This window comes from Sarcophilus harrisii, chromosome 3 (assembly GCF_902635505.1).
Source record: "Sarcophilus harrisii chromosome 3, mSarHar1.11, whole genome shotgun sequence".
Taxonomy (NCBI): Eukaryota; Metazoa; Chordata; class Mammalia; order Dasyuromorphia; family Dasyuridae; genus Sarcophilus; species Sarcophilus harrisii.
In genome coordinates, this window is record NC_045428.1 from 355441303 (window position 1) to 355468495 (window position 27193).

At 33.9% G+C, this 27193-nt stretch overlaps 1 protein-coding gene across 2 annotated transcripts in view; it reads left to right on the plus strand.

The window, feature by feature from the left end:
• The window catches only part of ACVR2A (activin A receptor type 2A), a 134999-nt gene that overhangs the window by 2008 nt on the left and 105798 nt on the right, over positions 1-27193 (plus strand). The window contains exon 1 of one of the 2 annotated variants that reach the window (XM_031960037.1): positions 10027-10132. The exons of the other annotated variant lie outside the window; for it this stretch is intronic. The gene's annotated coding sequence lies outside the window, so the exon portion shown is untranslated. Of the gene's footprint in view, positions 1-10026; positions 10133-27193 lie in introns of those variants that run through there. 2 annotated transcript variants of the gene reach the window in all.

The window sequence follows — 27193 nt, forward strand, 5'->3', positions numbered from 1 at the left end:
CTAACTGCCCAAGGAATTGTGGACATTACTCCATTCCAAACCCACCTGAGTCATACTAATTGGTGAACAAGGTTGTTCTTGAGCAGATATATAAGGCATTGCTTCTGGAATAAAGAGGCTTGCTGTATAGTTCTTGCAGCTTTCTCCACTTAGCTTGGGAGTAAGAGAAGAGAAATTGAGCAGCGATTTTCCTGTAAGATCATTTTCACTAGGCCAGCAGGTAAATAGCCATAATTCTGCTGCTGTAGAATGTTTCATTTACATAAAACTGGTAGGAAAAAAAGAAAAGAAATATTGCATAGCTTAAAAAATACTAAAAATCTAATCTGTTAGTAATATTTGAGCAATTTTATAATTTAAAATAGTAGATTTTTAAAGGATTTCTTTTATCAAGTAGATGTGCTGAGTATTTTATTGTGTTGCCCCTATTGTTGATTTTTATCTTTGGTATAAAATCTATCATTATTGAAATATTTGTGATTATTTTTCTTCTTAAAAACTTGTTTTTAATATTGATCTTTCTGGGCTAGTATATATTCTATAAGTTATTCCTTTTTTAAAAAAATAAGAGTCAGAGAGAAGAAAAGTTTTATTCTATGTTAGGTTTTCTGTTAAGACATTTTCTTAAGTCTCACAAACTTATTTAATTTCTCTAAATATTTACTTATTTATACTCAGAGATCAGGCTATGCAGAGTCAATTTATAGATATGTGTATAACTTTTAATTTATTATTTTAATCTCCTAAGAGAGATATCTTAGGTACTTAGAACCATCTTAGAATGCCCTTCATAATCTCCTTGGTTTTGAATGTTTTAGTCTGTTTTCTTTTTTATCTTCTAAAATGTGACAAAATAAAAATGTGATTGTCACCTCATCCTTAACATTTTATTTCATATTTCTTTCCAGAAAATTTTAAAATATCAGCATGATTATAATTGTGCTCTAAAAACCTGAGTTCATCATGAGTTCTTACACTATTATAATATGTGAAATATATTGAAATAAGTTGAAAACTTCCTAGGATTTCATTGAGAACAAGACATCTATTAGCTGCTATCTTTGATAAAACAAGAAATTAAAAACATTGTATTAGCAGGTATTTTCATTTATGAGTTCAGGTAGGCATTTCAAGTTTTCTTTTTTTCTGTAACAGTAAATCCTTCCATTTGTAAAAGAGTAGATTATTTGAAATGCTTTATTGTATTCTGGGAGTCAGAATCTTTGAATATTGTATCTACACAAATTCAAACTGTATATCCAGAGACATCCAGTTCAGATGCAAAGAAACACTTTAATTTTCTCTGGTTTATAGAATCTCCCAACCTTTAAAAAAAAAAAAAAAAAAAAAAAAAAGCAACTATTTTGCCAGTGAATGGAATCTCGTGTGTGTGTGTGTGTGTGTGTGTGTGTGTGTGTGTGTGTGTGTAGGGAGAGAGAGAGAGAACGAACAAGAACCTATAAGTAGATTGTTTTGGTAACAGCTAGTCAACTTTTTATAGGAAGACTTTTCATCATCTTTTCTTGAATGATTTCATCCAAATATACTAGAAAATGAACTCTAGTTCATTATATGATTAAGATTTTCTATCATATATTGTGATGATCACCATAAATATAGTATATGTTTTTTGTTTTGTTTTTTAAAAATTAAGATAGAATACTTGTGAATACCTTTATCAAGGGTTAAATGTATTGTTATGTTTGCTCTGGACCTGTATCTCATGTGCTGTGGTAGTCAACTTAAAGGATTCATTTCTATGTTCTTGTTGAGATGTCTTGAGGTTTTTGATTTCTGTTTGTTTTTATTTTTAACATTGTGGTTGCAAGTTTTGCAGTTGGATTGGGTTAATTAGCACTATTTAGTGTTTCATTGTAGCATTTTATGGAAGACAATTTAAATTCATGTTTTTTTTAAAGAGTAGTTTAAATCCTAAAGACCTTTAAAAATTATTGCATTGTATGATTTCTTTGTGTGTGTGTGTTGCCTAGAATTATTATCAACATTTGTAATTACATTGAATAAACCTCTAATAAGTGCCCTTGCTCTTTAGAAGGATAAGATTTAGTCATAATTAGAGGTGCTTGCACTTTGTGGTGGAATTCTGGTTTTTTAAGAAAATCTTAACCAACCATATTGAGAATTCTAATGAAACTCATACTCATTAAGCAGCAGGTACCCACAAAAGAAAATCCTGAAGTAACTTTTTAAAAAAAGGTGTGCTTGTCTTATTTTGATACCTTAATAACAGCTTCTCAGCAATGTTGTCTTAATATTGCTGATGATTTTTCAAATAAATTTGACTCACAAAAATTTAATTGGTGAGAAGCATGGAGAGTATAGGACTAAATACTTTGATTTGATCTTAGTCTTGATGCTGACAAGCTCTATTGTTGTGGGCAAATCACTTTTCTAGGCCTCAATTTCTTCTATTACATGAAGAGGTTGAACTAGATACTCTTTCAGTTCTAAAATTCTGTGGTCCTTATACATGAGGATCTGGATACCTGTGATTCTTTTTGTCTCTTTCTTATTCTAAGATTCTTGTGTGTTGCTTTTATTGATTGCTTTTATTGGTGGAATTCTCTTGACTTTTTATTTTATATCTGTGTCTTAAATTTGCCTTTTTATTCTTTTACTGATGTTAGAGGGTAATGTTTTGTCTTGTCTTTTAGAAGTTGATTTAAGTTGTAGTAGGAGCCAAGTTGTTGGAGAGCACTCTAGCAGTGTCCCTCTATATACTTTCTTCATTGTCTCCTGTTCCCTCCCCCACTCTTAATTCACCCCCCCTTTTTTTTTAACCCCCCTGTCCCTTTTTGCCTTTTTTGTATCTATTTTATCGATGTCTGAGATTGGTCAAGGCTTATCTACACTGGTGACTTCCCTCCAAAAAAGTCTTGACACATAATTTAATAGATTAAAACAGATTAAATTAATATAATTGAAAATTGACTACTTTCCAATTGTTCTTTCAACAAATCATTCATTGGTCTTTGGAGTGACACATGCATTTATACATACAAACTTGGGAATAGTATTTCTTACCCCTAGTTGAATGGATTGGACATCTCTCAGTAATCTCTTAGTGTATTGTGTGTGTGTGTGTGTGTGTGTGTGTATGTATGTATATGTGTATGTGTAAAAATGTGTGTGTGTATAAAATTCCTTTCTTAAGATTTCATTTAATTCTTCTGTGACATTTAAAAACTAAATTGTCTTTTAATGTTCAATGGTTGTTTCTTTTTATAGCCCAAATCTGCCTAGTGAGCGTGCACATTACATTTGAAGTCCTGCGTGGCAGATTTCACTTTGTTAGGTTTTAAATGTGACGTCTAGACAAAGCATTGATTTCAGCTTAAAGACTGAACCTGAAGATTCCAGGAGTAGTATATTTAGATGTGAGGAGTAGAAATGAAGAAAGTAAGAGAATAACTGGGGAAAAAATTCTCAAGATTGATCTTACTTTCCTTCTTTTTCCAAATTAAGTTTCTCTTGACCACTTTTAAACATTTAGTAATAATAACTCACATTTGTGACCCATCTAAGGCATATAATAGTCAGATTTCATTTAGCACAATGACTCGGAATTTATTATAGATATAGTGGATGTCCTCAGATTTGAAGTAAGGATTTTAGTAGGCATGACTGGATTGATGATAAGTATAAATAAGGGCTTCTTACCTTGTGTTTTCATCTGATTCTTATGAAAGCAGAAGCACTGATGACAAAAGAGTCTTACAGAAAGAGTATTGGATTGGGAGTGAAGAGATAGAACCTCCTAGTCTTGTTTCTGATAGTAACCATATAACTTTGATAAAATTATTTCATTTCTCTTGGCCTCAATTGCAGACAGGGATCCTATATTATTTTCCTTACCTTCAGTATTCTTTATGGTTCTTTGTCAGCTAAATGAATGAATGAAAGGGATTGGAACTGGATGGTCTCAAAAGGTTTTTCCAGCTCAAAAATCCTATGATTATATGCTTTGAATGTACAGTAGACACTTTACTAAGATTTGGTCCTAAAGTTTTCAATATCTTTAACTCTCTTCATTGTTTGCCCCATATGTTATGGTCTTATCCTTAGAAAGTGTAAAGTCCCTTCCGTGAAGAAATTCTTTTTACAGTAGCCTTGAGTGTCATGTAGCTTCTGTGTGAACAATTCCAGTGAACTTATAAAGCAGTCTATCTCACTGCTGGATGATTTTATTGCTTTGAAATTCTTCCCTTTAGTGTGCTGAAATATGCCTTCCTAGAATTTCAACCTATTGGCCCTGCATCTGTCTGGATTACATAAAATAAGTCTCTCTTTTTCCTTGTCATACTCCCTCAAATAAGGTAAGGCATCTACTATTTCAACTGAAATCTTTTCCATGTTGAAATAGCCTTGGTTTCATCAGCTGTTAATGTAATTTGGCTTCCAAGTCTCTCTTTTTGAAGAATTAGTATGGGACAGTGGAAGAAGTGGTGGGATTTGGCACCAGTGGACCAGAGGTCATAACGGAGCACCGCTATTTGAACACTACCTGCATGACTGAAGACAAATCACTTTGGAGTGGTTAGTCTAATTCATACCTAAAACATACCTTCTATAATATCTCTGATAGAGATTGGTCAATGAACCTCTTCATGCAGCTCTGTAGCACTATCTTAGAAAATATTCTATTCCCTTTTTGGTTAGTTCTAATTTGTTGGGAATTTTTCTTTTTCTTATATGGACTAAGTTATAAATCTGCCTCTCTGATTCTAATATTTTATTCTTCTGAGCCAAGCAGAACAAGTGATATTCCTTCAGGTATTAGAAGACAATTGGCATAGCCCCCTTAATCTTTTCTTTTGCAGTTTAAACATTTCTAGTTTCTTCAGTTGATTTTTAAATGTCAGGATTTTGCATTACCTCACCACTCTGGTCATGCCTGTGTCACTGTTCTTTGTAAATTGTGATATCTCCAATTGAGTTTAGATATTAGAAGAGATATTTTACTTAAATCAGCCCTTACATAGTCACACATTGAATAAGGGCCAAATCTCAGAAGGTAAAAAAGATTCCTTGGTAGCTACAGAGTTAAATTTCTTTTCCTATCAGGACATGTTTGTCCTACATAAATACATGCTTCTGTAACTATTTGTCATGTGGAAACAGTTTTTAAAGAAACATTTTTGGTTGTATAGTGGCTAAGAATCTCTTAACTTTTCCTGGATCTTCCTATATGCTTGTTAGGAGCAGTAAAAGGGCACTGAGTAGCTAGGTGGTATAGTAGATAGAGTGCTGGTCCTGGAGTCAGGAAGTTTCAACTTCTCAAATTGAAATCTTTCTGAAAACTTCCTACCTGTGTGACCTTGAGAGAATCACTTAACCCTGTTTGCCTCATTTTTCGTGAACTGTAAAATGAACTGGAGAAGGGAATGGCAAACTAGTATCTTTACTAAGAAGACTCCAAATAGGACCTGGAAGAGTCAGACAACTGAAAAAGGGATATATTGTTTTTCAAAGTTCAATTCTAAGCATTCCACCCCCACTCCCCCACCCTCCATCCCCAGGGTCCTTAGGTTGGATTTTTTTTTAAAGATTTGATTTGAGAAATCCTAAGGGGATATTGTTTTTCTTTATTTTGGGGTAGACATAATCTCCTCTTCCTTCTCCTTCCATTTTCCTCCTTTCCTTTCCCTCCTCCTTCCTTCTCTGTCTTCCCTCTTTTCTCTCCTCCCTTTTCCTTTCTCCCTCCCTTGTTCTCCTCCCTCTCCTTGCTGTCTTTTCTCTTCCTTCCTCCTTTTTTCCTCCTTCCTCCTCCTTTTTCCCTCTTCCTTTTCCCCTTCTCCTTATTCCCTCCTCCTTCCTCCTCTTGTCCTTCCACATTCCTTTTTCTTCCCTCTTCTTCCTCTTTTTAAAAACTGTATTATTTGCTTAGCTTTCGTCTGCATTAATTTGAAAATCTTTTTCAAAATATAGGCTCAAATTTGACTTTTTATAATCATTCTCATTATCAGGGATAACAACCTACTTGATAAAGCCTGTCCTCATTTACAAAAAGTTGCTGATGTATAATAGTTGTATTAAAGCAGAAGTAGATTGAAGTTTTTGAGTCATTTAAGTCATTGTCTTTGTGGGGTGGGGCAGAGCAAAGGAGTCTAAGTAAAATTTTACTGATTATTATTTAGAAATACTTAGTGCTCAGAGTGGTTGATTTAGAAGTGCAAGTTCACTTCTCTTGTTTTACTAGTGAAGAAACTGAGGTTCAGGGAGCTTAAGTGATTTGCCCAACATCCCACAGGTAGTAAGTGACAGAGAGAGGATTCATATTTAGGCCAATTGATTTGAAATCCATTGCTCTAAACTGGACTGCCTTTAAAAAAAAATTATTATTAATCACATAAAAATCAGAGTTTCTGCTTTATATTGTCAGTTTAACAAAATTAAGACAGTGAATATAAAGTTACATGTTAAGATATATGTACATATTAATAAGGAAAATTTCAGTATATGCCCTGGGGAAACACTTGCAAGATGAGGATAAGTTTTACAATTAGAAAGAATGTGTCCTGGTAGATGGATAAGAATTTGTTTTAATTTCAGCAGAGCTGTGTGGATAAAAGGGAAAGAAAGTTGAGTCAGGAAAATAATATATAAAGACTAGCTTGTACAGCAGTGGTTATTTAATGGAATCTGAACTATTGAATAGCATTGAGGAAAAAAAATGTGATTAGAAGCCCTTTATGCTAGTATAATGGTAACTCAATTTGTTCACAATAATAGGTAGGTAGTACCTATATTTCCCATTTCTTAGGACCATGCCTTGGTGAAGGGGCAGGTCAATTCTCCGAGAGCCTCCACAGCTGTGAATCATAACATCTGGAAGAGTTGCAAGGCATCCTTTGCTTATGCAGATGTTCCTTCTGGATGGGGAATGAAATAAATTAGAGGCAAGAGGTAAGAGCAGAGAGGTCAGACAACGCAACTGCCTCTCACTGGAGAGGTCAGAGAACAGTAACTGCCTCTCAAGTTTCCCTGAATTATCATCATCTTCCTCTCACATGAAGAGATCCATCCTACAGGTCTGAGTTAGACCTCCAGCAGCCACTGACAGTTGACTCCCATATCACAACACTAAATTTTCTGATTGCACTTTTTATACTTTATCACTCTCCCTGAAACACCAGTTGTGATTAAAGAGAGGCCTTAACTGCTTTTAGAATTCATATAATGAACACTTAAATGAAGTTAGAAGAGGCATATAAGGAAAATGCTGTTTCTCTTCATTCCAAATTTGAACAGCTAATGAAATTTATTGTATATAGACAGTGTGACATTAAATAATTCAAAGATTATAGGTGGGATTTTGGGACCTCCATATAAAGTTTTGGAAGAAGCATATAACTGCTTTAGGAATTTAGATGGTATAGAAAATAGAGGGTTGAGTTTGGAGGTAAAAACACCTGAGTCCAAATATTGTTTCAGATAATTACTAGCTGTAGGCAAGTCACTTCTGTCTGCCTTGGTTTCTTTTTCTGCAAAATGAAGATAATAATTGCACTTAATCTACCATAATTGTGTGAGTATCAAATCAGATATTTCTTAAGTGCTTTACAGACTTTAAAGCACTATATACAAGTTGGCTATCATCATCATCATCATCACCAGTAATAATTCTAAAAATGAACAAAGAAAAGAGTTTTGTAGAGTGTATGAGAAGCTGTGTGTTTCATCACATGGAAGTGTCTTATAGACAATTTGAGAGATGATTTTGGGTATGAATAAATTAAAATAGATTTGGGAATAATCTGTGTGTATAACTTTGTAGGGTCATAGATTAAAGTTGAAATGGGCTATCGAGATTATTGAGTTCAACTTTCTCATTTTGCAGACAAGGAAATTGAGCCACAGAGAAATTAAATGACCTGTCCAGCCAGGATCACACAACTGCTAAGTGTATAAAGTGGGATTTTTGAACCCAAATCTTAAGTTCAATGTTATATGAATCCAACCATTCTGGAGAGCAATCTGGAATTATGCCCAAAAAGTTATCAAACTGTGCATACCCTTTGACCCAGCAGTGCTACTGGGCTTATACCCCAAGGAGATACTAAAGAAGGGAAAGAGACCTGTATGTGCCAAAATGTTTGTGGCAGCCCTGTTCGTAGTGGCTAGAAACTGGAAAATGAATGGATGCCCATCAATTAGAGAATGGTTGGGTAAACTGTGGTATATGAATGTTATGGAATATTTTTGTTCTGTAAGAAACGACCACCAGGATGAACACAGAGAGGCTTGGAGAGACTTACATGAAGTGATGCTAAGTGAAATGAGCAGAACCAAGAGATCATTATATACGTCAACAACGATACTGTATGAGGATGTATTCTGATGGAAGTGGATTTCTTTGACAAAGAGACTTAATTCAGTTTCAATTGATCAGTGATGGACAGAAGCAGCTACACCCAAAGAAAAAACACTGGGAAATGAATGTAAACTGTTTGCATTTTTGTTTTTCTTCCCATGTTATTTTTACCTTCTGAATCCGATTTTCCCTGTGCAACAAGAAAACTGTTTGTTTCTGTACACATATATTGTATCTAGGATATACTATGACATATTCAACATATATAGTACTGCTTGCCATCTAGGGAGGGGGGGGGTGGAGGGTGGGAGGGAAAAAATCAGAACAGAAGTGAGTGCAAGGGATAATGTAAAAAAATTACCCTGGCATGGGTTCTGTCAATAAAAAGTTATTATAATAAAAAAAATACCCAGTTAAGTCAAAAAAAAAAGTTCAATGTTATAGACATTAAAGTTATTTTTTAAACCACCAGAAGAGGGAGGATATTTTTGAGTAGTGTTTGAGAAAAATATATGTGGGAAAAAGGGTGGATAAATAGTGCACATTGGAAATGCTTCTGTTGTGATATTTCTTTTTGTTATAGAATTCCAAGTATAATGATTCAGCATACTTTTAAAGTTTTCAGTCATTGCTAAATCCTCTATGTGTTTATCATGTAGATTGTAGTCTTTGTATTATTGCTTTATATGTGGTCTTTGTATATATTGTTTTATAAAATTTATAGACTTTTCTGTGCTACATTTTCTGACTGATTCTTAGAGACCTTTCCATTTGAAAGTAGACATAACTTTTTAAAGACAATAACATTTTTTTTAAAGTACAGTCATAAAGGAATCATTTTATCCCCTACAGTACCTTTCATGATAAAGGAGAGAAAATGTTTTTAATTGATGGATAGATCTTTAAGGTTCAGTTATTTACCTAAAATATTATAAAATTTGGTAGTTTTATTTTGTATAGCTTAGAGTAAGAATTATTTTTCATTAATTGTTTTTTCAGTTTTTTTTTCATTTGGGGCTCATAATCAGAAAAGTCTTAATTTTTACAAAGAGACCCATTTTAAAGCATGGTATAGATTTTTTTTTTTTTTTGGTAGTAAAGTTTTTGTAGTAAAGATAATGATCCACAGGATCAAAGTTGAAAAGAACAGTTTCTGTTTAGTTCAATCTGTACATGAAAGAGAATACTTACTATACATCCAACAAGTCATAATCTGTTTGCTTGAAGTGGTCCTTCGCTTTAAGACCTTCCATGAAGGATAACTACCTTCCAAGGCATTCCATTCCATTTTAGTCATTTTAGAGCTTTTAGAGAATTTTTTCCTTCTATCAAGCCTAAATTTGTTGCTTTATACCTTTTGCTAATTGTTCATAGTTGTGCCTTCTAGAGTAAAATAGAAAAAGGGTGGTCACTATTCTGTGTTGTCAAGCTTTCCAATACTTAAAAACATTTATCTTGTCTCATCCGAGCCTTTTTTTGTTGTTTTTTTTGTTTTTTTGCTGAGCAATTGGGGTTAAGTAACTTGCCTTAGGGTCTTATAGCTAGGAAGTATTAGATGTCTAAGGTCAGATTTGAACTCAAGTCCTCCTGACTTCAGGGGTAGTGCTCTATCCATTGTGACATCTAGCTGCCCCTGAGCCTTTTCTTTATAGTTCCTTAGACTCATCCTCATATAGCTAGGACTTGAAACCTTTTATTATTCTGTTAACTTTCCTCTGGACATGTATCCAGTTAATCAAGATTCTTCAGAAAATTTGGTACCCCTAAATCAACACAGTACTCCACATGACTGATTAGGTCAGTATACTGTGGAATTATTTCCTTTTTCATGAACCTAGAACTCTTTTAACATAATCTAAGACTGTAGTAGCCTTTTTTGTCTGCTCTGTTACACTGTTGACTAAATGAATTTGTTGTCTGCTAAAATGTTCACTAAAAAAAAATCTTTTTGAGGTGATCTGCTGAGGTATTTGCAGTTTAATTCTTGAGCCCAAATGCAAGACTTTAACATTTTGTGTCTTTAAATTTTCATCTTACTAGGTTTAGGTCAGTGTTGATTATATTATCATAGTTACCACACATATCCCTTCATATCTTCCTCCTCGAGAACCATCCCATATAACAAATAATATTTTTAGAAGGAAAAAAAAAAGGCAGTAAAACTAATTAATATGTAGAAAAAGCCAACATGTAATGTGTAATACTTCCATCTCCATGAAGGAGTGAGTTGGGACTATCTTTGCATATCTCGTCATTGAAGACTATTTGATCATTTAAATTTTGTTACATTTGCCTTCTCTTTTTCTGGTGTGTAGTTCTTTCCATTTACATTATTTTAGTTATTTAGTTTTATTTATTATTTTAGTTAAGTATTTTTTTCTTAACTCTGCTTACTTTGTTGTTCTCTTATTAGCTCATATAGATCTTTATATGATTCTCTGTGTTTATCACATGCATCATTTCTTATAGCACAGTAATATTCCATAGTATTCTTGTACTATAATTTGTTTAATCATTTCTCATTTGATGGGCAAGTTATTAGACATCTACTCGGTTTTGAATTCTTAGGTCTCATAAAAACTCATGCTATAAGAGTTTTGAAATGTATGGAAATAGCCTTTTTATTTATGGCTTCATTGGAGGCTAAGTCCAGGAATGGAGGCTTTGATGCAAAGGATATGGGCATATTAGTTATTTTATTTGTATAATTCTAAATTGCTTTCCAAGATGGTTGGTTGTACCATTTCATAGTTTTACCAACAAAAGTAAATACCACAACCCCTCTGGCATTTATTGTTGCCAGTTCTATAATTTTTTCCAATTTATAGGATGTGAGATGAAACATCAAACTTGTTTTGATTTGCATTTCTCTTATGATTAATAATTTGGAGCATTCTTTCATGGAGTTTTAAAAATACTTTGTAATTCTTGTTTTTGAGAACTGTTTATGTCCTTTGACCATTTATCTATCGAAGAATGACTATTCCTCTTAATGTGTGTGTGTGTGTGTGTGTGTGTGTGTGTGTTTACTAATTGATGCTATATCTTGAATACCAAACCCATATCAGAGAAAAGTGATACAAAGATTTTCTCCCATTTGACCACTTCCTTTCTTGTAGAGGGCCACAGACAAAATTGCTATCTGGGGCCCTCTACACCTTCTTAAGTAAGTTCATTTTGGCTATGAAAAGCTTTTCAGTTTTAGGTAATCATAATTATCTATTTTATCTTCTTTATTTACCTTTATCTCTCTTTTACTTAAAATATATCTCCTATCTATAGCTGTGAGGACTATATGAGCTATTTCTCTTCTAATTCATTGAGGGATTTTTGAATCCCATCAAATTGTACTGTTTGTCATCTCCCATTTCTTCAGAATCTTTTCCATATATCATTGAATTTGGATTCTTCTTACTATAATATAGATGATAACTTCTTTTTGGACTTCATGTCTTCCCAAAAATCTTTCATCAGGGATTAATTCATTTGAGGTAGTAATTGCTTTCTTCTAGATCTCTTCATTCTCTTAGGTATGTGGTATGGGTGGCCTGTTGTCAACTATATAGAGATACTGCTACAAAACCAGCCTATCTCCTTTTGCAGGTCTATTTTCATTTCTAGTCATACATTTCTCTATTTCTGTCTACTCATTTGTTTCTCAATTGCTTATTAACATTAATAACATTAATTCTTTGGAGATTAAGGAAGTAGATATGTTAGAAACTGGCCTTTATTTTTATTTTTTAAAGAAGAACTTGGAATCAGCCAAAATGAAATAATCTGTTTTGCTTGAAAGTTCCATATTCCCCACAGCTAACAGAGAACATGGTCCCTATGAAAGCATCCTTTTATAGTCTTATTTATCATATATTTAGAAATATACTAAGATTTTTGCCTTCATTTAAATAAAAATAAAGATTTAAAATGTTTGTCAATATGACTTTCAAAACTGTTAAATCATTGCATTTTGTCAAAAGACTTAAAATTTGCCAACAGTTATCGACTATTTAAGCACTGAAAACATAATTTATCAAATTTAAAGCTTCAGTTGTCAGAAACAGGTGGTTGAAAGACCAATGATCTGAGTCAGAAAACTAGTTTTGGATCTGTTTCTACGGGTAACCGTGTGACTTTGAGCAGATCACTTAACTTTAATGGACTTCATTTTCTTAATTGGCTGATGTGGTGGTTAGAGCTCCCTCTAGCTTTAAAAATGTTGTGACCTGATTCTAAGTTCTGTTCTAATTGGTTGATAGCTCTCAGTAGATCTATGATATAAATGCTACTGTAGGCTCCATTTTCAGACAGGGACACTGAGATTTAGAGAGGTGTGCTCAGAGCCACACAGCTGATGTTTGAGGTGGAATTTTAACCCAGGCATTCTTTACTCTGAGCCCCATGTTCTATTGACTGTGACCCTGTCTCACAGTAACACTCAGGAAAACACCGATGGATATATATCTTGCAAACAGCCTTAAATTCAGTGCTTTAGATAGAACAACAGAACAAAATAAAATGAAGACACTTTTATTTTAGCCAACAGCATATGCTGATGTATATTACTCTAGTTTATTAAAATATTCTTACTTTTCTTTAAAACCTGGGTTTTACTTTTTTTCCCAAAATACTGTTATAAGGTTTTTAAAAAACTTATATATTGATTAATAATTTGAAAATGATAAAAGAATTCAGAATTTTTTCAGGACTGGAAGGGAAGAGTAGGATATTTAAGAATTTGACATTTAACACTACAGTAAAACTACAGAGTTGGGGGAGAGTACATCTTTGGATGAATAACTTCTAATTTACTACCTAATTCTGTTCCATGGCTACAATTTTCCTCCCTTCTTCAGTTTGAAAATTGTTATCTTCAACATTATCACTACTAAGAACAAGGGAAGTTATTTATACCCCCTTGTCCCACTGATGAGTGAGTAGCATTGGCTTCAGATAACATGTTATTTTTTATTTATGATATATTGATCATGCAACCAAAATAATCAAGTTAAACTTTATTGAAATGGCGAGAACAAATTGTGCAAGGAAAAATCAAACAAATGGTACATTTATAACTTCTTTTCATAGTAAAATCATTTTCTGAATTCTAGGCAGAACTAGCTTTCTTTATCCTCAGTAAGGATAAGTAAGAGGCACAAATGTCAACTATTAAGAATTTCTGTAGCCCTTTTTGGCTTTAATGTTATCTATTAGTGAAACTTAAAATTATTGTCAGTTTGTGACTGATGAATAGAGTATGTTAATGTTTTACATTTAAGGCAGGACTTTGTCCTGACTTATAAAAGTGCATTATTAAAATGGTATCTAAGAGAAATGTAAAGTTGCAGGCCTGAAATAAAGTTGCAAAACTGTTATCATCCTTAGGCACAGAAGTTACATTATTACTTCTGTAGAGGCTATATTGCATAATTAGTGTATAACAAGTAACCTTAGCTTTTCATTGGAGCATAAGAATTTTTGAAATCCCTATCTTTCCAGGTAATGATGAAAAGTTACTTAAGCCTTGTTTACCTCTTTATATTCTGCAGAATACTGTAGTTAACAGATCTCTTGGTGGGACCAACTTTTCTGGCCTTTTTCTTTGTTTGTTCTTTAAGTTAGCCAGGGATATTTGCAAAAACTGTAAATAAATGGAGGTTGCCTATCTGGACTGACAGGTGACTAAGATGATTTAAATATCCCTTGCTTCCATTTCTTTCTTTGGGCTTTCAGTAAAACTGAAGTTTTTAACATCTTGTCCTTAGGTGATTATAATTGGTATCCTATAAATCTATCAAAAAACCATTTAAATACCTATTATATGCCAGACATTGGGCTAAGTACTGGGGTTACAAAGAGGAAAAAGACAGTCCCTTATCATGATGAGCTTCTAATGGGGAATAATAACAGTTACATGCAAAGTGTTAGCTACAATCAGCATAATTGTTCAGTTGTTTTGTCTGATTCTAAATGACCTCATCTGGAATTTTTTTTGGCAAAGATACTGGAATAGTGTGCCATTTCCTTCTCCAACTCATTTTACAGACAAGGAAACTGAGGCAAAAGGGTTAAGTGACTTGCCCAGGGTCACATAGCTAGTAAGTGTCTGAGGCCAGATTTGAACTCGGGAAGATGAGTCTCTCTGACCCCAGGCCTGGCACTCTACACCATCTAGCTACCCCATACAGGATAACTAGGAAATAATTTAAAAAGGAAAGGCTTAGAATTAAAAGGGAATAGAGAAGGCTTTCTGTTAAAAGTAGGATTTTAGTTGGCACTTACAGGAAGTCAGGGAGGCTAGTAGTCAGAATTGAGGAGGGAGAGCAATCCAGGCTTGAGGGAAAGCTAGAAAAAATATTGCTAGCTGAGAGATGAGGTATCATCTCATTTGATGACCAATCAGGTCATCAATTTTGAACAACCAGGAAGTCAGTGTTACTGGACCTAAGAATATGGGGGGGGGGAATAGGGCAAATAGATAAGAAGGAGCTAGGTTATGAAGGTCCTTAAATGCCCAAGAGACCCATTTTGCAATAAAAAGGCACCAGAGTCTCCTTTAATCTATTTATAATAGACTCTTAATTAGTTTCCCTGACTCATGTCTTTTTTTTTTTTTTATAATAACTTTTTATTGATAGAACCCATGCCAGGGTAATTTTTTTACAACATTATCCCTTGCACTCACTTCTGTTCCGATTTTTCCCTCTCCCTCCACTCCCTCTCCTAGATAGCAAGCAGTCCTATATATGTTAAATATGTCACAGTATATCCTAGATAAATATTGCAGAACCAAAAGTTCTCTTTGTTGAAGGAGAATTGATTCAGAAGGTAAAATAAAAGAAAAAAAATGTAGTTTACATTCATTTCCCAGTGTTTTTCTTTTGGGTGTGTTGTTTTTGTCCATCATTGATCAATTGAAACTGGTTAGATCTTCTTTTCAAAGAAACACTTCCATCAGAATACATCTTCATACAGTATCGTTGTTGAAGTATAAATCTCCTCGTTGCCTATTTCACTTAGATCAGTTCATGGTCCTCCAAGTCTCTTGCATTCATCCGTGGCATTTTTTACAGAACAATAATGTTCATAACATTATATACCACATTTACCCCAAACCATTTCCAATTGTGGGCATCCTTATTTTTCCCGTTTTAGACTATTTAACAGGGCTGCCACAAACATTTTCACATACAGGCCGCCCTTCTTTAGTGTCTCCTTGGGGTATAAGCCCAGTAGTAGCACTGCGATCAAAGGGTATGCAAAGTTTGATAACTTTTTGAGCATAGTTCCAAACTACTTCTCCAGAATGGTTGGGATTCGTTCACAACCCACCAACAATGCATCAGTGTCCCAGTTTTCCCGATCCCTCCAACATTCTTCATTTTTTTTCCTGTCATCTTAGACAATCTAAGGTGTGTGTGGTATCCTAGAGTTGTCTTTTAATTTCTTTTTATTAATAGTGATTTGGAACACTCTTTTCAATGAGTGGTAATAGTTTCAATTTACATTTGAAAATTGTCTGTTCATATCCTTTGACCATTTATCAATTGAGAATGACTTGGTTTCTTATAAATTAGAGTCAATTTCTATATATTTTGGAAATGAGGTTTTTTATAATTTTTAACTGTGAAGATGTTTTCTCAGTTTGTTGCTTCCCTTCTAATCTTGTTTGCATTAGTTTTGTTTGTACAAAGGCTTTTTAATTTGATGATTTAATAAAAATTTTCTATTTTGTTCATCTTTGGTCACAAATTTCTTCTTCCTCCACAGGTCTGAGAGATAAACTATCTTATGTTCCTCTAATTTGTTTATAATCTCATTCTTTATGCCTAAATCATGGATCCTTTTGATCTTATCTTTGGTATATGGAGTTAATGTGGGTTCTGCCTAATTTTTGCCATACTAATTTCCAGTTATCCCAGCAGTTTTTGTCAAATAATGAATTCTTATCCCAAAAGTTAGGATCTTTGGGTTTGTCAGACACTAGATTGCTATAGTTGACTATTCTGTCTTGTGAACCTAACCTGTTCCACTGATCAACTAATCTATTTCTTAGCCAATACCAAATGGTTTGGTGACTGCTAAAATCTAATGGTTTTAGATCAGGTACAGCTAGGCCACCTTCATTTGATTTTTTTTTTTCATTAATTCCCTTGAGATTCTCTACCTTTTATTATTCCATATGAATTTTGTTGTTATTTTTCCTAGATCATTAAAATATTTTCTTGGAAGTCTGATTGGTATAGAGCTAAATAAATAGAATAGTTTAGGGAGTATTGCCTGACTCATGTCTTTCCCTTTTCCAGTCTTTCCTGCATACATCTGCCAAAGTGATATTCCTAAAGTGCATCTTGGACGACAATGTCAGTCTCCTACTTGAAAAGTGTTGGTAGCTTTAGGATATACAAACTGTCCTCAATCTGGCTCCAGCCTACCTTTCCACACTCATTTCTTCACAACTTTTGTGTTCCAGTCAAATTGACCTTGCTGTTTGTTAGTACCGTCCACAACTATTAATCCTGTCTCATGATTTTGTGTGGGGTATCTGCCCCTCTGTGCCTGGAATGTGCTTCCTCCAAACTTTGCCACTTAGAAATGTCTACATTTCTTTAAAGCTCTAGTTAAAAGCCAGCTCCTTGATAAGGTCATTCTTGATTCTTCCCATGTTAGTTGACTACATACACTTTCACATATAACTTATTCCAATTAGAATATAAGCTTCTTGAAGACAGGGATTGTTTGCTTTTAGCACATATTCCCAGTATCCTGCTCTTTTTCTTATATATAATAAGATGCCCTTGATGGATGCTTATTGATTGAAAAGCCCTGATTGCCCAACGGACAATTATATTATCTATTATATTTGAACAGAAGTCTAAGGCAAGTGTTAGAACATCTTGAAGAAAAAAATAATTCTGCTGATCCTTACCTCTAAAGAATAGGTGAGTGTTTATAAAAGATCAGAAAAGCCTTAGATAGACAGAATTTAGTTATGATGGGTTTTAATGTTATATATATATTTACTATTTGAATCCATAAATAATGTTTTTGACATATGGTCTATAAATCCATAGCTTCTAACTTTCCCTTTCATTAAATAAAGTCAGAATTGTAGCTGTCTTTTTAAGCTACAGTAATCTTAAATGTATTGGGGGAAAAAAAAAAAAAACTTCTTAACCTTGAGTTGTATTTTTAGTATTAATAAGGTAAAATCTTGTTGCGTTACATATGTAGAGAGAAAAGCAACCCAATACTCACAGTTGTACTTTATCTCTGAGTAGCTGAAGAGTAAATGAGTTACTTACAGGGATAGTACTGAATTTCTAGAAGAGGAGAAAAGAAAGACAAGTTTTTGTTGATGTAACATGGTTTGCTCTTACATTTAAAAATAGCATAAAAATTGAAAAATCTGAGAAAAAATATGTGAAGAAAGTTCACTACCCTAAGAATGAGTTAAAGTACAGGTAGTACACACCTCAGATTGGCTAAGATAACAGGAAAAAATAATGATGAATATTGGAGGGGATGTGGGAAAACTGGGACACTAATACATTGTTGGTAGAGTTGTGAACTGATCCAACTATTCTGGAGAACAATTTGGAACTATGTCCAAAGAGCTATCAAAATGTGCATGCTCTTTGATCCAACAGTGTTTCTACTGGGCTTATATCCCAAGGAGATCTTAAAGGAGGTAAAGGGACCCATATGTGCAAAAATGTTTGTGGCAGCCTGTTTTGTAGGGTCAAGGAACTGGAAATTTAGTAGATGCCCATTAGTTGAAGAATGGCTGAATAAGTTATGGTATGTATGGAATATCATTGTTCAAATAAGAAGCAATCAATAGGATGATTTCAGAGAAACCTGGAGAATCACGAACTGATGAAAATGAGCAGAACCAGATCATTGTACACGGCAATAACAAGATTATAGCATGATCAATTCTGATGGGTATGGCTCTTTTCAATAATGATACGATTCAGGCCAGTTCCAATGATCTTGCGATGAACAGAGCCATCTGCCCCGAGAGAGGTCCATGGAAACTGAGTATGGACCACAACCTCAAATTTTCACTCTTTTTGTTGTTATTTGATTGCATTTTATTTTTTCTAATTTTTTTCCTTGAGTTGATTTTTCTTATGCAGTAATATGTATGTATATGTTGGATTTAATATATTTTTTCCATGTTTAACATACATTGGATTACTTTCCACTTAGGGGAGAGGGTAGAGGAAAGGAGGGAGAGAATTTGGAACACAAATTTTTGCAAGTGTTAATGTTGAAAAATTATCCATGCATGTTTTGAAAATAAAAAGCTTTAATAGAAATAAATAAAGTGCAGGTAGTAATTAGGTGGTAAAAAGAGGAATCAAACTACATTAAAACTTCTGATTCAGAATTCAGGTGTGATTATTTTTATACAATTTATTAAAAAAAGAAGTAGTGGATAATATAAAATTATTAATCCAGTGAATGTTTACTTAAGAAAACTACCTGGTTTTAAGGATTTTAGAAACATTGGCTTGCTTGCAAACAAAGCAGATACAGTTTACTCAGAGTTCTATTCTGAAATTTAGTTTTTAAATCTGGCTGTTTGGAACCTCAAATAAATTTTTCTGTGTAAAATGTCTCTTGGTTAATTTTACATTCTAACTCACAGAAAACCATATTTGATCCATTATGTATCTGAATTTAATAGTTCTGTAGATGTTTACTATCCTGTATAACAGTTTTCATAGCACAATGCATTGCATTTCAATCAAGGATGCCAAAACATCTATTTCTGAGGTACTGAAAGAGCGAAAAAAAGCATTAATTAATTACTTTTTTGCTAACCACTGGGTGAAGTGCTGGAGATTATGAATAGAAAACAGGTATGGGCCATGTTCTGAAAGAGCTCATATTCTATTTTTTAAAATTTAAAAAAAATTTTTTTAATTTAATAGCCTTTTATTTACAGGTTATATGTATGGGTAACTTTACAGCATTAACAATTGCCAAACCTCTTGTTCCAATTTTTCACCTTTTACCCCCCACTCCCTCTCCCAGATGGCAGGATGACCAGTAGATGTTAAATATATTAAAATATAAATTAGATACACAATAAGTATACATGACCAAACTGTTATTTTGCTGTACAAAAAGAATCAGACTCTGAAATATTGTACAATTAGCTTGTGAAGGAAATCAAAAATGCAGGTGGGCATAAATATAGGGATTGGGAATTCAATGTAATGGTTTTTAGTCATCTCCCAGAGTTCTTTTTCTGGGTATAGCTAGTTCAGTTCATTACTGCTCCATTAGAAATGATTTGGTTGATCTCGTTGCTGAGGATGGCCAGGTCCATCAGAACTGGTCATCATATAGTATTGTTGTTGAAGTATATAATGATCTCCTGGTCCTGCTCATTTCACTCAGCATCAGTTCGTGTAAGTCTCTCCAGGCCTTTCTGAAATCATCCTGTTGATCATTTCTTACAGAACAATAATATTCCATAATATTCATATACCACAATTTATTCAGCTATTCTCCAACTGATGGGCATCCATTCAGTTTCCAGTTTCTAGCCACTACAAAAAGGGCTGCCACAAACATTTGTGCACATACAGGTCCCTTTCCCTTCTTTATAATCTCTTTGGGATATAATCCCAGTAGTAACACTGCTGGATCAAAGGGTATGCACAGTTTGATAACTTTTTGAGCATAGTTCCAAACTACTCTCAGAATGGTTGGATTGTTCACAACTCCACCAACAATGCATCAATGTCCCAGTTTTGCCGCATCCCCTCCAACAATCATCATTATTTTTTCCTGTCATCTTAGCCAATCTGACAGGTGTGTGGTAGTGGTATCTTAGAGTTGTCTTAATTTGGATTTCTCTGATTAATAATGACTTGGAGCATCTTTTCATATGACTAGAAATAGTTTCAATTTCTTCATCTGAGAATTGTCTGTTCATATCCTTTGACCATTTTTCAATTGGAGAATGGCTTGATTTTTTATAAATTAGAGTTAATTCTCTATATATTTTGGAAATGAGACCTTTATCAGAAAAAATATTTTCCCAGTTTATTACTTCCCTTCTAATCTTGTCTGCATTAGTTTTGTTTGTACAAAAACTTTTCAGTTTGGTATAGTTGAAATTTTCCATTTTGTGATCAATAATGATCTCTAGTTCTTCTTTGTTCATAAATTCCTTCCCCTTCCACAGGTCTGAGAGGTAAACTATCCTGTGTTCCTCTAATTTATTAATAATTTCATTCTTTATGCCTAGTTTCTGCCATATTAGTTTCCAATTTTCCCAGCAATTTTTGTCAAACAGTAAGTTCTTATCCCAAAAGCTGGGGTCTTTGGGTTTGTCAAAAACTAGGTTGCTGTAGTTGTTGACTGTTTTGTCCCTTGAACCTAACCTATTCCACTGATCAACTAATCTATTCCTTAGCCAATACCAAATGGTTTTGGTAACTGCTAAAGAGCTCATATTCTAATAGGGACTTTCACATATAGAAGGTTTCAGATACGGAAAAGCTAATGGTCCTTATGGTATAGATAAAAAACAAATAGACATAAGCCTTCTTTAGCACAAATTCCACTGACAAAACAGTTTCTCTCTTAGTTGTTGAATCACTTGTTAGTATGTATAACTTTATTAAGTATGTTCTTTTCTAGGTCTTTTCTAGGCATCTGAGGAGTCAGGAGCTGTAGCACCTGTGTGTTATGTCCTTCTAGATTTTTCCTCTTTTTAATGATTGTGGGGCTGGATTGAAAAGAGGATTCCTGCTATTAAGAAGGAGGACTGCTATTCCTGTGCCTCTTAATCTCTGTATCCTACATTGCCTTCAAGGGAAGATAATGGTTGAGGAAGTGACTGTGATTTGACCTACTTGCCACCTGTTCTTCCTTAGAATGTCTTGTGGCTTCAACTAAACTGGCTTGTTTGCTCTGTTGGTGGTATTTGGTTGGCAGTTGGAAGTGGTAATGACAGTGATGGTGGATTCCTTTTTCTCAGGGTTTTCTCACCTAGATGATAGTTGTGGGAACCCAGGTTGAAATCAGTATTAGGGGCCACAGGCGGAGAGGAGAGGACATAAGGCTCTTGGACTATGGTTCTTGAATTATCAATCTCATCCCACCATTCCCATTCCCACTTTATGGGATGTTGGTAGTCAAGTAATGGAAGAGGTCTAGTCATAAAACATAGAACTATAGGGATATTAGTTTCTCTTCAGGAACATTTTTTAATCCAAGGCTAATAGTCCTCCTCTCCTCTATTTTTCCTCCCTTTTTTTTGTCTTCAGAGGTTTATCTGCCTACATTATCTTCCACTTCAGCCATTCTTGTATTTAATCAGAAATCAGAATTTCTCTTCTATACTTACTGTGAAACAGAATGCAGACTCAGGCTTCTCTCCTATGATTTCTATCACTGGAAAAAGCACGTGGTTCCTTTGAAACATCTAAGGATTTTTACTGCTTCTAAAAACTAGAAATTGAGACTTTAATCTATATTTCAGATGAAAACCATGACTGTGATATGTTAGCTATCTTGAGCTTTTTCTAAGATGAACTGAATGAAAGATGTATTGTAGGTATGCTGACAGGTATAAATAAATAGACACTGGGAATGAGGAATTTCTCAAGTATCAGAGAGAGAAAAGAGAACTTAGCTAACCCTTTAGGACCTGAGTGAATAATAAAAACAAAAATAGCATTAATAGCTAGCTTTTTATAAAGTCCTTTAAAGTTTGAAAAATGCTTTACTAATAGTATCTCATTTGTTTCTTGTAACTTTAGAAGGTAGCTACTTTTATTATCATTTCTAGTTTTATAGATAAAAAAGTAGAGGGAGGTTGAATTTAAGGGACTTGATTGGGATCAGAAGTTGAACTAAGTCAAGTTTTCCTGTCTCCAAGTTGTGTTCTATCTAGGTTCCTCAGTCAGGTAATTTTCATGTATACAGTGATCTTTCCTGCCTATGTTGGTGATTTTGCTGTGCTAATAGGAAACCATTCTTGTCATTAAGACATGACTTTTAGTGAGCAGTATAGTTGATATAGTTCTAATTCAGTATATGAAAATAAAATAAAATTGAATTTCTTTAAACTGACTTGTACAAATTCATTCCCTTTCAACTTGACCCAGCCACAACTTTAAATGATGTTCCTCTATCTTTTCCTTTTTACTATCAAATTTCAAGAAAGTTTAGTCTGTACTTTGTACATTTATTTCCTTATTATGCATTAACTTTTTAACTTCATGTAATTTGGTTTCAGACCTCTTTCAAAAGTCACCAAATTGAAAGGCCTCTCTGCTGAATTTACCACTTTTGACCAGACTCTTTGGATGTTTTCTTCTTTCTGGGCTGCTAGTATATGATTATTTCTTAACTTGTCATTTTAGTCTCCTTTCCTGTTTTTCAGCTTCCATTGTTCCTCACATGGGTGTTGCCTTTATACTGTTTTGACCCTATCTTTCCCATTGGTTGATTCATTTATCATTTCTATCCAAGTGATTCCTTAAGTATCTGTATATGCAGATGTGTACTACCTTTAGAAATGCAGTCCTGTGTATTTCCAATCACTTATTCAGCTTCTTGCGAGGGTCTTCAAACTATGGCCTACGGGCCAGATGCAGCAGCTGAGAACAGTAACGTTTATCCCCCTCACTCAGGGCTATGAAGTTTCTTTATTTAAAGGCCCACAAAGCAAAGTTTTTGTTTTTACTATAGTCCAGCCCTCCAACAGTGAGGGGCAGTGAACTGGCCCCCTATTTAAAAAGTTTGAGGACCTCTGCAGTTTAAACTTTGTTCATCCCAAAACTGAACTTAGCTTCCTTCTCCCTCTATGCCCTCACTATCCGGGTTGATCTTTGACTCTTTCTTTTCTTTTATGCCTCATCTATGACTTGCCAAGTACTATTTGTAAGTTTTAACTCTTATTAGATCTCTTTCACCAGTTCCTTCAGTCTAGTGCCATGAATCTATATTAGGGCTCTTATCTCTTCTTAAACTGAAGTATTGCACCAACCTCCTAAGTGGACTTCTGTAATCTATCCTTCCCACATCTGACTTCCCAAAAAATTCTCTAAAGAAAAGATTTTAACCATGAAACACCCACCCTTGTTCAAAAACTTTCTTATACTTGCTGCCATAGAATAGATTATCAACTTCTTTGCTTGGCATTTAGAGCCCTTAACAGTTTGTTTCCAGCCTACCCTTTCCAATTTATTTTACATTACTACCTTTATCCTTTGTTCTAGGAAAACTAACTATCATCTCAACTCAACATGCTATTTCCTGTCTTCATATATGTATACTGTCCATTTGCTCTGCAGGAAATGTACTCCCTTCCTATATTTGCCTTTCAAAATCATTCTTTTACCCTTCAAGTATTAATTCACATGCCACTCTCTTCACAAAGTCTTCCTTAGTTATTATCAATTGAAAATACCTCTTCTCCTTTTCCTTGCTTCCTTAAAACTCTCTTTTGTACCAATCAATTCTCTCCTATAGCCTATTTTCATTTCCTCAGTATAATGTTAAGTACTTTGAGGGTAGAATTTACCCTTACTCTCTACCAAAATCATCATTTATTTACTTGTTTATTTGTTTGTCTATTATTTATTTGTTTGCTTTTGAATAGTATTTTATTCCTAATTACATGTAAAAGACAATTTTTAACATTCATTAAATTTTTTTTTGACTTCCAAATTATCTCCCTTCTTCCCTCACTACCCCTTCCCTAAGTTTTTTAACATTGGATATATATGTGCAATCATATTGAACACATTTTCCTATTATCCATGTTGGGGGCGGGGCAAAAAGAAAAGAACCATGAAAAAAAAAATAAAGTGAGCATAGTATGCATCAATTTGCATTCACACTCCATCATTTCTTTTTCTGGATTTGGATAGCCATTTTCCATCATGTATCCTTTGGAATTGTCTTGGATCATTATATAGCTAAGAAGAGCTAAGTCTGTCTTAACTGATCATTATACTTGGCAGCTGTTACTGTGTACAATGTCCTCCTGTTTCTGCTCACTTCACTTAGCATCATTTTATCAAAGTCTTTCCAGGTTTTTCTGAAATCTGCCTGCTTTTCTTATAGCAGTCGTATTCCATTATATTGCTGTACCATGACTTGTTTATCCATTCCCTAATTAAGTGATGACATCACTTCAATTACCAGTATTTTGTCATAACAAACAGAGCTGCTACAAATATCTTTGTACTTGTAGGTCCTTTTCCTCTTTTTCGTAATCTCTGGGATACAGACATAGTAGTGGTAGTATTTGCTGAATCAATAGGGTATGTACAGTTTGGTTGCCCTTTGGGCATAGTTCCAGGTTGCTTTAAAGAATGGTTGGTTCAGTTCACAGCTCCACAAGCATTTGCATGAGTGTCCCAGTTTTCTCATATTCTCTCTAACATTTATCATTTTTCTTTTTAATCATATTAACTGATAGGCATGAGGTGGTACCTTAGAATTTTTTTAATTTGCATTTCTCTAATCAGTAGTGATTTAGAGCATTTCTTCATATCAGATAGATTTAATTTCTTCATCTGAAAACTTTCTGTTTATATCTTTTGAGCACTTATTATTTTGGGAATACCTTATTTTCTTATAAATTTGATTCACCTTTCTATATATTTGAGAAATGAACCTTTATCAGACACTTGCTATAAAAATCTTTTCCCAGCTTTCTTCTTTCTTTTTAACATTGGTTTTGTTTATATAAAAACTTCTTCACTTAATATATCCATTTTAGATTTTGTACTTTCTCTTGTTTGGTCATAAATTCTTCCCTTCTTTATAGATCTGACAGGTAAACTCTTCTTTGTCCTAATTTAATTATGGTGTTAGACCCTTTATGTTTAAATCATATATCCATTTAGATCTTATCTTGATATGATATATTATATTGATCTAAACCTAGTTTCTTGACCATATTAAGTACTTAATAAATGCATATTAATTGATGGTCAGTAACCAAAAAATTTAAACTTTTACCAGGAGAAAACTAGTTGAAAGTAAAATCAGGCTAAAAATCTTAGCTTCAGTATTTGTACTTTCTTCTCTTGTCTGCTTGGCTAGGAGAGATGGCTTATAGCCATGGGCTATGCATTAGGAAGAGATCAGTTTGTCTTTGCCCAGGAGTGTCTTTCTATCCATTGCACCTGAGGTGAAAGAACAGCTAGCTGGCCTTGCAGAGACTGAATAGCTGTAGCCTTGCAGATTGTTGTGGTCTGGTGCTCAGTGACCATGGCACCAGTAGAAACAATTAATTGGTTGCCCAGCAAAGACCCATAACCTTTGAAAAGTACCCACTGAGGAGAGAAATAGATCATCAGAAGACCCTGGTGATTCTGCAATGTTTCAAGAGCAATTTTTGTTTGAGGTGGGAATTGAATTGGCCAAATGTGTGTCCACATGCCCCTACATATGTATACTCTTTTGGTTATATGGTAATTAAGTAACTTATGGAAGAGAGTACTTCCTGGATGCGTGTCTCCTTGTTTGCTATGCTGTTTGATTAAATGGATTTTTAAATTTAAAATAATATGTCCTCTGAGTTGAATGATAAAAAATAAATTAGTGGAGACTCATGGACTATGATTTTATGTGAATACTGACCAACAAATTGTGTCAATTGTAGGGGATGTTGGGGGCAGCACTAATGTGTAATGAAGTATGTTAAAAGTTATAAAATGATTCCTTAAACTTGTATCGTGCTTGACATTTTTTAGAGTGACTTTCACATTTCATTTTATCATCAAATTATCCTGTGAGGTAGGCTGGCAAACTATTATTCCCAATTTTTTATACATTATAAAAGTAAGATTCAGAAGGTTTGTGAGTTGCTGTAGATTATATGCTTAGAAAAATTCCAGGTCTTTACATTTCTGGTCTGTTGCTTTTCCTACCCCTTCATGTTGATTTTGGGATCTGGAAAATAGAAGAATATTAAAACCATTTATGACCCCAAATTGAAAGTAATCTACCTCATACATTAGCAATTGATAGTATATGTTACATAATTGAGATTTATTGTTTGTTCAGTTGAAAGAAACTGATTGGTGTGTACAAATTTGTTAAAAACAATATTTCTAGCATTTAAGATTTAACATTTCCCCCCACCTAGTGTGAGGGGTAGCACCTAAATTAATTAATGCAGACTTTTTCTTTGCAACTTCTTACTTGGGTATACATTTTCCTTTAATTGCTTAAGTTTATTAACATAGATGCAATTGTGGGTTTTGTTTTTTGTTTGTTTGGTTTTATTTTTAAGATAGCACCAACCTTAGACCTTGATACCTACTCTTGTGTCATCTTTCTACTTCTAAGGTTTAGAGATGATAGAGAGTAATTTTAAGGACTCCACTCCCTTATGTTCTTAGAATATTTTCTTATGTGTTTTTAGGTTGTTTAAATATAAAAACAGAACCCGGGATTGCCAAATATTGTTCCATCATTATCTATGGGATATGAGTATCAATAGAACAAGCCTAGCCAGTTAGTTACCAGAATTCCTTTGGATTCAACAAATACTTATTATGTGCTTAAAATATACCAGGGATATGAAGTCAAAAATGAATAGTCCTGGCATTTAAAGAGCATTGGGAATTTGACCAGAGAAGAGTAGTCATGTTTTTCACTTCAAAAAATAAATGTATATAATTATCAAAAAAATCAAATGAAATGCATTTATCAAAATATTAAAAATGATAGTTCACAGACCCCCTGTTAAGAAGTCCTAAATTACATGAAGGTATAAATTATTACATTTTAAGAAAGACACAGCGCTGCAAAACTAGCATATATGTCAGATTTTGCCACAGTAAGCAAGATGAATTAGAGCGCCTA